Consider the following 12,824-nt stretch of genomic DNA (forward strand, 5'->3'; position numbering starts at 1 on the left):
GTTGGCTGAATTGGCCTTGGCCTTGGAAATTGGATGGCCCACCTTGACTCCATGAAAAGTTGGGATGATTTCTCCATCCCGGATTATAAGTGCTGGAATAAGGATTATTATAATAAAGAGCACTCACATTCTCAGTAGAATTACCAAATTTAGCAAGAGTTGGATACTCTTCCATGACATGGTTCGTGGCTTGACACCAATTACACATGGGAACATAATGTGCAATTTGCTTGACTTTTGAAGGTCCTTTGACAACTATTGCTTCTAGCCTTTTGATTGGGCTATTAAGATGGGCCTCTTTTGCCACGGCACCCTCTATTAGAAATCCCTTGCTTGAAGTGGTTCTCTCACCGTCTTGAGTGGATTCCCACTCTCTTATTTTTCTGCCAAATCAAGTAAGAAGTTCCATGGCGCGGCCTCATCCGTGAAAGATGTAAAACAATTAGGACACATGGACTCAAGAAGTTGCATTGTTTGGTAATCTATGCCCTCATAAACAATTTGGCATAAATGCCACAAATCAATTCCATGGTGAGGACACTCTTGGAGTAGGTCTTTGAACCTCTCCATAAACTTAGAAAATGACTCTAATGACTTTTGTTTGAATTGTAAAATATCGTTCCTAAGCTTATTAGTTTTATGTAATGGAAAAAACCATTTTAGGAAAGCGACGGCGAACTCCTCCCAAGTGGTGATGGAGTTCGTTGGTAAGCCATAGAGCCACTTTTTGGCTCCATCTTTGAGTAAAAACGTAATAAACCGCAACTTTACCACGTCATCAGTAAGTTGTTGCAACTTAATCAAAGCACATACATCTTCAAACTCATGCAAAAATAAATAACATCCTCCGAAGGGAGGCCATGAAAATGAGGAAGCAAAGAGATAAATTGCGATTTTAGCTCAAAATTACTGCCCTGCGCAACCGGCAATCTATTACAAGAAGGTTGTGCGGTTCGAGCCGGATAGAAGCGATCGCGCAAACTCTTGGGTGGCTCTTGTTCTTCCGCCATGACTACTTGATTTGGATTTAGTTCGATTCTTCCGCCGTCTCTAACCGGTTTGCTCTTTCTAGTCAATTGGCCGAGTTCCACACCCAACCTACAGTCATAAACACAAGAAAACCAAGTAAGAGAAATGGATAGGCAATAAACTAAAAATATAAGTAAACTAAAAATAACTATTAATCTAACACTTCGAATAATTAAGATTCTAATGCAACTCTCTTCCCCGGCAACGGCGCCAAAAACTTGTTAGATTTATTAAATAACCGCAAGTGCACGGATCGAGCAAATACGGGTCGAACTCAGGGAAGAGAAATCTAGTTGTCAATCCTATTCTTGTACCGATTAGAATACTAGCTATGATATAATGTTGCCTGGAATGGACTCAGGATTTCCGTGGACTTGACCTCGGAGCCAACACTATATATAAGCGTATATTCTAATCAATTTAAGAATCCAATTTAACTAAGATCTTTTTTATTTAAAATCCTAATTTAGGCAAAGTGTACCAAGGTTCTAATGATCTCTTTTAACTACTTATCTAATTTAATTAGAAAACCAAAATTCTAAGGGCCTAAGTTAATTGAAAAATTGCAAAAGTAATTTGGAATAATGTAAAAACCTTAATTCAATATAAAAGATTAATTAGGGTTAGAATCCACCATGGGTTTGGATTAAATTGATTAATTAAAACAACTCTTGAATTGGGTTGAAAATTCGATTAACTAGTAAATAAGGAATAAGATCAAAGGGATGTCATTCCTTATAAGTAATTAATCAAATCCACTCCCCAATTTACATTGATTATATAGAACTTTATATTTGTTAATCAACAATTATTCATACGAAAGGGGAAAGCCGATGGCATGAATGATTGGAATTTTCCAAACACAAAATCCTACACAATTTTTCAACTGAGTAGATTGATTTAATTATAAATATTTCTCCTTCCCCATGGCTTCAACTAAACCCTAAATAATTAGGATTTAGTTATTCATAAAGAAGTGAAGAAAAATAAAAATAAAAAAGATAGATGGGAGAAGAACTGCCATATAGAATTTGAAAGGAAATTAAATAAAAGCAAATTACTTCCTCAATAACTTGAATTGAAACAAAATTACATCAAATTGTAATTTAAAATAAAGAGCAAAATAAGAAAAACTTATTCTTTTTCTCCTTCAATGGTTGAATCATTGTCCTCCTTCAAGCGTTGATCGGATTCCTCTCGTCGATAAGAGTCCAACGGATCCGACCACGCGCGAATCGGAACTAAAATGAAGAAGTTATGGTCCGTTGAAGTTTTAGAAAAATAAAATAAAATAACTGCTAAAGACTCGACGAGACGAGACGAGACTAAAAATTCAAGAGGATGGGAGAGAGTTCAAGAGAGATTGATATATAGATTTTGGGTGAGAAGGGTTGCTAAATTAAGGGATTGAAAAAGATGTAAGGTGGAAATTAAAAAGCTAATCTTAGGAAGCAAATAAAATGACAAGATTAAGGCTTGAATGGGCTTTCTATATCTGTTCTAAAAAACACATGGGTTACTTTCCTATTTTTTTTCTTTCCAAAGGTTTGTCTAAAACCTTCTAGTTATTTTGTCAAGCAACTTTCTAAATGGTAGAAAAATAATGGAAAGTTTCCAAGTTGAGGAATATGTGCATGAAAGGACCAAATTGTGCCTATCTTTCGAATGAATTGCAACCATGCCATATACTTTCGCAAATGGCAAATCTACCCTTCCTTTGTAATGCACATAAACAACTTATAATTCCCTTCTCCTCTCTTGATCATTTCAATCTCAACCATTGGAATTAAGATCCTTTCTCTTCTCTTGTTTTTCATCATCTATCCTTGAAATTTCATCTTTCAAAGCAAAGTAAGGGGGTGTGGCATTATCAATTTGATCCTACTAAAGCATCATGCCAATTTGGCCAACTAAGGCATCGTGGAACTTTGGATTCTCATGGCAATTGGTCATTTCTTCACTATTTTCATATGTTTAGCTCCATTTCCTTCGTAATTCCATTAAAAACCCTGAAACAACAAAAATAACAAAAATACCTTAGTAGCACCGCTTAAAACATAAAATATGCATGCATCCTACATCTACCATTCACACATAAATGTGTTCATCAAAGATCCATGGCAACCCAAATGGATTTGATTTAGGCCGATCCGCTCTTATTCCTCCATATTTTAATGGAGCGAATTGTAAAGCTTGAAAAATCCAAATGTTAGCCTATCTCAATTCCATAGATTATGACATTTTAGATGTCATTGAAAAAGGCTATACTCCACCAAGGAAATGTACTAAACTTGACAATAAATTATTTTGCTTGAACTCAAAAGCTATGATTGTATTATGTTGTGGATTATTCTCAAATGCTTTTGAAAAAAATTTCTCATGTATAATTGCAAAAGATATTTAGACTACTCTTGAAAATATCTTTGAGAAAAATCTTTTTCTTTTTACACCAATTGATAAAAATGATATCTTTGGACAAAATGAGATTTCTCAAAAATCTTTTGCAAATGGAGATGGAGTCAATCATCAAATTTTTTATTTTAAAAATCAAATTGAAAATTTAAAATTGGAATTTGATGAAAGCTTGAGTAGAAATGAAAAATTAAGTCAACTTAGCAAACTTTTGATAAACAAAAATGATGACCTAATTCAAAAATGCAATACCCATGGAAAAGAAAATAAAATTTTAGAAAACACAAATATAGAGTTAATTGAAAAATATAAATTTGTGTATGAAAAAGAAGAACAATTAAGATCGAGCTCATCTCATCAAATAGATCACTTAAAACATGAAGTTAGTAAGATGAAACTAGAAAATGAAAAACTCATTTTGGATTACAAGAAACTACAAGAAGAAAAGGACAAACATATTTGCAAATGCTCTTGTAGTTCATCTGTACGCTCACCTTGTCCATTTACATGCTCTTCTATATTTTGTAATTATTATGGTAGGATTGGACATTACAAATCTAAATGCAAATTTAGATTTGTAAATAGTTCTAAGTTTGTGTGGGTTAGACAAGACTCATTACATCACACAAACTTAGTTGGGCCCAAGATGGTTTGGGTTCCAAAACTCCTTACTTGAGGCATTTTATATGCTTAGTAGATTTAGGGGTTGTGCTTAAAAGATCACATCATTTTGAAAATATTCTATAGATACACACATGCTAATCTTGCTTGATCTATATCTATCTATATATAAGTGCTCATACCATTGATAACATGATATGTTATATTGATATCTAAAAGCTCATGTTATTGCGCACAATAAATTACACTCTTTTTTTTTGTATGATCATGTAGTATGGTCTAAGTGTTTTGTTACCTCACTTGAAACATATTTATGCACTTAGTACCACCCCTTGTATAGTATTAGCTATATGTGCCTTGAAATGATATTTATATATACATATACTAGGGGGAGCATGTGTTGCAATGATACCTCGTCATTTCATTTGATATCAATTGAGTATCCTTAGCAATCCTGTAGTTGTAGCCCAAGGGTTGTTTTTCAATTATTCACCTCTCAAACCCTTGGTGACTCTGTGTTGGACAGCCCTTTGGATTCATACTATGTATGAAGGGGGAGCACTATATGTAAATATCTGTCGTTCTATCTTATCGTATGTTATTTAATATAGATATTACATTATATATGATAAGTGCACTCATTTGGAGCTTCATTGCTCCATATGTGTTGTAGTTAGGACTTGTCTCATGCTTTCACTTTGAGATCGATTCTCATTTATGACAAGTACCCTTAGCCTCAGCCTCAGTGTCATATCATCTTAGGCTTTAGACTTATCTTGGATGAACTTATATGGTTTCATCATTTCCAATGATAAGTATCTAGTTCTAGAGTTCAAATTTGAAAACTCTCTAGAACTCTCATTCATAGGATTGTGCTTGAGTTGCTAATCCCATTGCCTATCAATTCACTCTCATATTATGTGCTTTATAAGTCATTTGTACTCACCATGACAAGATCCATTGGCTATGTACTTAAAGTCATACCTATAGCCATTTTGTATTGTCGTACCTTGCCTTATAAGTTTCATCTAAGGCCAATGACAAATACTTAGGGGGAGAACTTAATTATTTTATTCACATATTTATATGGACCATAGTGATGTGCTCACAATGTCCATTGCCCCACTTATTGTGCTTAACATGTAAATCTTTTTTATTAAAAAAAAAAACTGCTTACCATGCATTATGCTTAATTTTTCTTGCTAAATCTCATTGATAAGCTTTATATGAATTAATTTTTCTTGTGCAAATAGTTAGGGGGAGCAAATGCTCTATCGTATATCAATTAATTTTTAAATATCTATAATTTTAGTATCTCCTTCCTCCCTAATCAATTTGTTTGCCATCATAAAAAATGGAGAGAATGTAAGCACAAGGGTTCCCATGGGTTCAATCATTTACTTTACCTTCTTGTTTTGATGCTAACAAACCAAATTGATTAGTCTTTATGGACTAATGTGTTATCTTTGAGTGTTGTGTCTTAGACAGTAACTTGACATGTCATATCGCCATTACACAACTCAACTCAACACATGGCTTGCGGATCAAGATGCAAAGGAACCAAAGAGCTTGCACCTACATTGAAGACATCATCCTTGGAAGATGTTCAAGTCAAGAGCTCAAGTCAAAGATCCCACAATTTGCCTAGCAAGTGCCAGTAGAAGCTTGGAGATGAACCAGCATTGGTGGCACCTCGTGAACCATTGAAGTGATTCAAAGAATGGAGGAAGTCACTTGTCCCAAAGAAAGTCGAAGTGTTCACTCGCAAGTCGAAGATGTCCAAGAAAGTGCGGAGGAGCCAAGCAATCAAAAAAGACTCAAGAGTATATATTTTTAGGTTCTATTTGGAGTCCTCTTGTTATTTGTATTTGTACTTTCAATTCAAAATGGTTTTCATAATTAATTTTAACATCTTTGAAAACCATTCACACTCCTCAAAACATGTTTGAAAATCTTGGACAAAAGCCCAAAGACCATGGCTCAAGACCCTAGATTTTTATAAGTTAAAAAGGATTTTCAAATAGGGCCGATCGACAGGGGTTCCCCCTCGACCGCGGCAAGGTGGCTGAAAATCTTGCACTTGTCGAAACATAGCGGGCCGGTCGACAGGGGCTTCCCGGGCTACCGCGGAGGTGTTTCTGGAAATCCAGAAACATTCCATCATGGTCGGGCGGGTCGACCGCCTTAGGGCCGGGCGACTACGAATAGGGATCTCGACAAAAATATAAAAGTTCAGGTAGCTCTCGTCGGGCGACCGCCATGACTCGGTCGACCACTCCTGTTTGAAATTTTAAAATAAAAAAGAGAGCGCCCGATAGGGCGGGCAACCGCAACACCTCGGTTGACCGCGCCGGTATCAAAATGTAGCGGTTGGGGCTTATGCAATTTGACTTTTTCAACTCTGTTTTTTACGGTTTTGCCCCTAAACGGTCATATTTCTTCATGGGCTATTTAAACCCTATCCTAGACTAACTAGGCAACCTTTTGGCACTTCATTTTCAAATCTTTTGAGCCTAAACTTTAAAATCTAAGGTTCCTTAGTTTTTCTCTTCTATGCTTTGATTTGTACATTTACATTTATCAAGAGGATCTCCATAGGCATTATCTTTGCTATCTTTTGGAGAGTTTATGTGAGCTATTATATTTGCAATCTGCTTATTAAGAGGCTTTGAGAGTTTTTCTATTTTTCTTCATTTGTGTTTGAGAGGGTCTTCGATTCGACCCGTTAAGAAAGGCGAATCAAGATTGTGAGGGGTTCTACGCTTCGGCCCATTAGAAAGGAGAAGCTTGAGTGTTGCAAGAGGGTCTTACGCTTTGGCCCGGTAAGAAAGGAAAAGCTCGTCATTGTAAGGGGATCTTACGCTTCGGCCCGATAAGAAAGGAGAAGCTTGACATTGTAAGAGGGTTGCTTGATCCGGCCCGATAAGAAAGGAGGATCATATAGTGGAGTACCCAAGGAGCCAAACTTGGAAGAGTGGAGTAGGTCTTGTTGATAGACCGAACCACTATAAATCTTGGTGTCTTCCTTGTGATGTGTTTCCTCTTCTCCTTCTCGTGCACTTGTGGTGATTGGTAATCTCTAACCCTATCTTGTATTCATGTTTTTAATTGAACAAGGTTTAGCGAATGTATGATAAAGTAATATCTAAACCCTAGCTTTCATTATCATATTTAATTGAACAAGGGTTAGAATATTAATTAGTGCTTAATTTGTAACGTAACTTTAATAATCCACCTAATTAAGCCATGAATTTTTAATTAGCCAATTCACCCCCCTTGGGTTGTCACACCTATATTTCATATGGTATTAGAGCTTAGGCTCTTAAAGAGATTTTTAATTTAAAAAATCTACAAGAGAAAAGATCCATGGCAACCCAAATGGATATTGAGTGTGGCCGATCCGCTCTTATTCCTCCATCTTTTGATGGAGCGAATTATAGAGCTTGAAAAATTCAAATGTTAGTCTATCTCAAATCCATAGATTATGACATTTTAAATGTCATTAAAAAAGGCTATACTCCACCAAGAAAATATAGTAAACTTAACAATAAATTATTTTCCTTGAACTCAAAAGCTATGATTGTATTATGTTGTGGATTATTCTCAAATGCTTTTGAAAAAGTTTCTTCATGTATAAATGCAAAAGATATTTGGACTACTCTTGAAAATATCTATGAGAAAAACTTTGTCTCTTTACACCAATTGATAAAAATGATATCTTTGGACAAAATGAGATTTCTCAAAAATCTTTTGCAAATGGAGATGGAGTCAGTCATCAAATTTTTGATTTGAAAAATCAAATTGAAAATTTGAAATTGGAATTTGATGAAAGCTTGAGTAGAAATGAAAAATTAAATTAACTTACAAAGTTTTAATAAAAAAAAATTATGACTTAATTCAAAAATGCAATACCCTTGGAAAAGAAAACAAAATTTTTGAAAACACAAATATAGAGTTAATTAAGAAATATAAATTTGTGTATGAAAAAGAAGAACAATTAAGATCTGGCTCATCTCATCAAATAGATCACTTAAAAGATGAAGTTAGTAAGACGAAACTAGAAAATGAAAAACTTATTTTGGATTACAAGAAACTACAAGAAGAAAAGGACAAACATATTTACAAATGTTCTTGTAGTTCATCTGTATGCTCACCTTGTCCATCTACATGCTCTTCTATATTTTGTAATTATTGTGGTAGGATTGGACATTACAAATTTAAATGCAAATTTAGATTTGTAAATAGTTCTAAGTTTGTGTGGGTTACAAAAGACTCATTACATCACACAAACTTAGTTGGGCCCAAGATGGTTTGGGTTCCAAACCCCCCTACTTGAGGCATTTTATATGCTTAGTAGATTTAGGGGTTGTGCTTAAAATATCACATCTATTTGAAAATATCCTATAGATACACACATGCTAATCTTGCTTGATCTATACGTGTCTATATATAAGTGCTCATACCATTGATAACATGATATATTATATTGATATCTAAAAGCTCATGTTATTGCGTACAATAAATTACACTCTTTTTTTGGTATGATCATGTAGTATGGTCTAACTGTTTTGTTACCTCACTTAAAACATATTTATGCACTTAGTATCACCCCTTGTATAGTATTAGCTATATGTGCCTTGAAATGATATTTATATATACATATACCATATATGCACATAGTTAGGAGGAGCATGTGTTGCGAGGATACCTCATCATCTCATTTGATATCAATTGACTATCCTTAGCAATCATGTAGTTGTAGCCCAAGGGTTATTTTTCAATTATTCATCTCTTAAACCCTTGGTGACTCTGTGTTGGACAGTCCTTTGGATTCATACTATGTATGAGTCTCTAATAAAGGGGAAGCCCTACATGTAAATATTTGTCCTTCTATCTTATCGTATGTTATTTAATATAGATATTACATTACATATGATAATTGTAGTCATTTGGATCTTCATTGCTCCATATGTGTCATAGTTAGGACTTGTCACATGCTTTCACTTTGAGATCGATTCTAATTTTTAACAAGTACCGTTAGCCCGAGCTTCAGTGTCATATCATCTTAGGCTTTAGACTTATCTTGGCTGAACTTATATAGTTTCATCATTTCCAATGATAAGTATCTAGTTCTAGAGTTCAAGTTTGAAAACTCTCTAGAACTCCCATTCATAGGATTGTGCTTGAGTTGTTAATCACATTGCCAATGAATTCACTCTCTTATCATGTGCTTTATAAGTCATTTGGACTCACTTACTATGACAAGATCCATTGGCTATGCACTTAAACTCATACCTGTAGCCATTTTGTATTGTCGTGCCTTGCCTTATAGGTTTCATCTAAGGCCAATGACAAATACTTAGGGGGAGAGCTTAATTATTTTATTCTCATGTTTATATGGACCATAGTGATGTGCGCACAATGTCCATTGCCCCACTTATTGTGCTTAACATGTAAATCTTTTTTATTAAAAAAAAAAAAAAAACTGGTTATCAAGCACTATGCTTAATTTTTCTTCTTAAATCTCATTGATAAGCTTTATATGAGCTAAAATGTCATATCATTATTAGATTCATGGGCTCCATTCACATGCTAAACATAGGAATATTTCATACTGTCACATAATATCTCTATGTTTAAGTATTCTTACCATGTATGTTTTCACTTTTATCATATCATATCCATGAAGTAGATCAGGGGAGTAATGGCACTATGCTTTTGAACTTTCACTGATAAAACCCTTCCTTTTTGCTGCAGCCAAAAGAGGGAGAATTTTGGGAATTGAATAGGCAGTCCATAGGCTATATGCATATTATCTTTATATTGTTATATTATACTTATGCGTATTGTGAGGAGGAGCAAATGCTCTATTGTATATCAATTGATTTTCAAATATCTTTAATTTTGGTATCTCCTTCCTCCCTAATCAATTTATTTGCCATCATAAAAAAGGGAGAGAATGTAAGTCTAAGGGGTCCCATGGGTTCAATCATTCACTTGACCTTCTTGTTTTGATGCTAGCAAACTAAATTGATTAGCCTTTATGGACTAATGTGTTGTCTTTGAGTGTCGTGTCTTAGACAGGAACTTGACATGTCATATCGCCATTACACAACTCAACTCAACACTTGGCTTGCGAATCAAGATGCAAAGGAACCAAAGAGCTTGCACCTACATTAGAGACATCATCCTAGGAAGATGTTCAAGTCAAGAGCTCAAGTCAAAGATCCCACAATTTGCCTAGCAAGTGCCAGTAGAAGCTTGGAGATGAACCAGCATTGGTGGCACCTCGTGAACCATTGAAGTGATTCAAAGAATGGAGGAAGTCACTTGTCCCGAAGAAAGTCGAAGTGTTCACTCGCAAGTCGAAGATGTCCAAGAAAGCGCGAAGGGGCCAAGCAATCCAAGAAGACTCAAGGGTATACATTTTTAGATTGTATTTGGAGTCCTCTAGTTATTTGTATTTGCACTTTCGAAAAGGTTTTCAAAATGGTTTTCATAATTAATTTTAACATCAGTGAAAACCATTCATACTCCCCAAAACATCTTTAAAAACCTTGGACAAAAGCCCAAAGACCATGGCCCAAGACCCTGGATTTTTATAAGTTAAAAAGGATTTTCAAACAGGGCCGGTCGACCGAGGTTCCCCGGGCGACCGCAGCAAGGTGACTGGAAATCCAGCACTTGTCAAAACATAGCAGGCCGGTTGACTGGGGCTACCCGGGCGACCGCGGAGGTGTTTCTGGAAATCCAGAAACACTCCATCTTGGTCGGACCGGGCGACCGCGGATAGGGAATTGGACAAAAATATAAAAGTCTAGGTAGCTCTCGTCGGGCGACCGCCATGACTCGGTCAACTGCGCCGGTTTGAAATTTGAAAATAAAAAAGATAGTGCCCGTTAGGGCGGGCGACCGCGACACCTTGGTCGACCGCGCCGATATCGAAATGTAGTCGTTGGGGCTTACGCAGTTTGACTTTTTCAACTCCATTTTTACAGTTTTGCCCCCAAACGGTCATATTTCTTCATAGGCTATTTAAACCATATCCTAGACCAACTAAGCAACCTTTTGGCATTTCATTTTCAAATCATTTGAGCCTAAACGTGAAAATCTAGGGTTCCTTAGTTTTCCTCTTCTATGCTTTGATTTGTACATTTACATTTATCAAGAGGATCTCCATAGGCTTTATCTTTGCTATCTTTTGGAGAGTTTATGTGAGCTATTATATTTGTAATCCGCCTATTAAGAGGCTTTGAGAGTTTTTCTATTTTGCTTTTCATTTGTGTCTGAGAGGGTCTTCGATTCGGCTCGTTAAGAAAGACAAATCAAGATTGTGAGGGGTTCAACGCTTCGGCCCATTAGAAAGGAGAAGCTTGAGTGTTGCAAGAGGGTCTTACACTTTTGCCCGGTAAGAAAGGAAACGCTTGTCATTGTAAGAGGGTTTTACGCTTCGGCCCGATAAGAAAGGAGAAGCTCGACATTGTAAGAGGGTTGCTTGATCCGGCCCGATAAAAAAGGAGGATTACATAGTGGAGTACCCAATGAGCCAAACTTGGAAGAGTGGAGTAGATCTTGTTGATAGACTGAACCACTATAAATCTTAGTGTCTTCCTTGTGACGTGTTTCCTCTTCTTCTTCTCTTGCACTTGTGGTAATTGGTAATCTCTAACCGTATCTTGTATTCATGTTTTTAATTGAACAAGGGTTAATGAATATATGATAAAGTAATATCTAAACCCTAGCTTTCATTATCATATTTAATTGAACCTGAGTTAGAATATTAATCAGTGCTTAGTTGGTAATGTAACTTTAATAATCCACCTAATTGAGCCAAGAAATTTTAATTAGCCAATTCACCCCCCTCTTGGGTTGTCACACCTGTATTTTAGAAGCAGAGTTGCTCGCTGATTCGCCAGATTTGATAAGGCTTTATTAGAATGTTTACCTTACCCATGTTGGTTTTTCTTCTACATTTTCAATTCTAGGAACAGGAAAACATATGGCTTGATTTGCTGGACAAGGTTTCAGAAGCACAAGAAGAGAAATGGAGCTGTTGTTACTTACAATAGAAGCAAAAAAGAGGACGAAGGAGGTTCATTGAAGGGCAATGTAGGGGCGTGGAGATCGGGGTTATGGATATTATCCATTAAGCATTTTTATTTTTCTCAAAAAAATATAATTAAAAACTAAGAAATTGTAAGGGTGTGGATGCTGTGCTTTAGACAAAAAGAAAAGGAGGGTGGTTAATGGCTTGCAACTCGGGTCGGGCTCCTCAGACTCAACCCGAAAAAAGTGGGGTTCGAGTTTCCCAACCCGGGTTGAGTTCAGGTCGGGTTCAGGTTGAGGGCTTGGGCAACCCAACCCGAGTGAAACCCAACAATTTGTCATTTTTTATTTTAGTAAGCTTAAAAGGTCGGGTTGAACTCGGGTTCAGGTTGGAAAAGGGGGTTCCTCGGGTCGGGTCGGGTTGGAACTCGGGTTGGTTCGGGTGTTCCTCGGGTTGGGTTCTGGTTGGCCTCAACCCGAACCAACCCAACCCAAGTTGCATCCCTATGCCACCGTCACCTTAAAGTCCCATTTGCAAATAAAATTAACTTAAGATAGTCTCATTTGTAAATAAGAAGCCATTTTTTGTGCTATCTGAAGAGGTCTAATTTTCTTATTAAACTTTGCAAATTCTTACAATCTTGCGCCGTGAGGCAGAGGATTTACAGCTCAAAGGTCAATGTTCAATATATAATTGAAATTACAAACAAAACATG

The 12,824-nt window shown here is 36.1% G+C and overlaps 1 non-coding gene across 1 annotated transcript; it reads left to right on the top strand.

The window, feature by feature from the left end:
• The first annotated feature begins 523 nt into the window (after positions 1-523).
• On the top strand, positions 524-630 carry LOC143853562 (small nucleolar RNA R71). The gene has a single exon (XR_013237179.1). It is a non-coding gene; the product is annotated as a small nucleolar RNA R71 (small nucleolar RNA).
• The last annotated feature ends 12,194 nt before the right edge of the window (positions 631-12,824 follow it).

The sequence above is a fragment of the Tasmannia lanceolata genome, unplaced genomic scaffold (assembly GCF_043159265.1).
Source record: "Tasmannia lanceolata isolate RefF3 unplaced genomic scaffold, GAP_Taslan_0.1 ptg000019l, whole genome shotgun sequence".
NCBI classification, from domain to species: domain Eukaryota; kingdom Viridiplantae; phylum Streptophyta; class Magnoliopsida; order Canellales; family Winteraceae; genus Tasmannia; species Tasmannia lanceolata.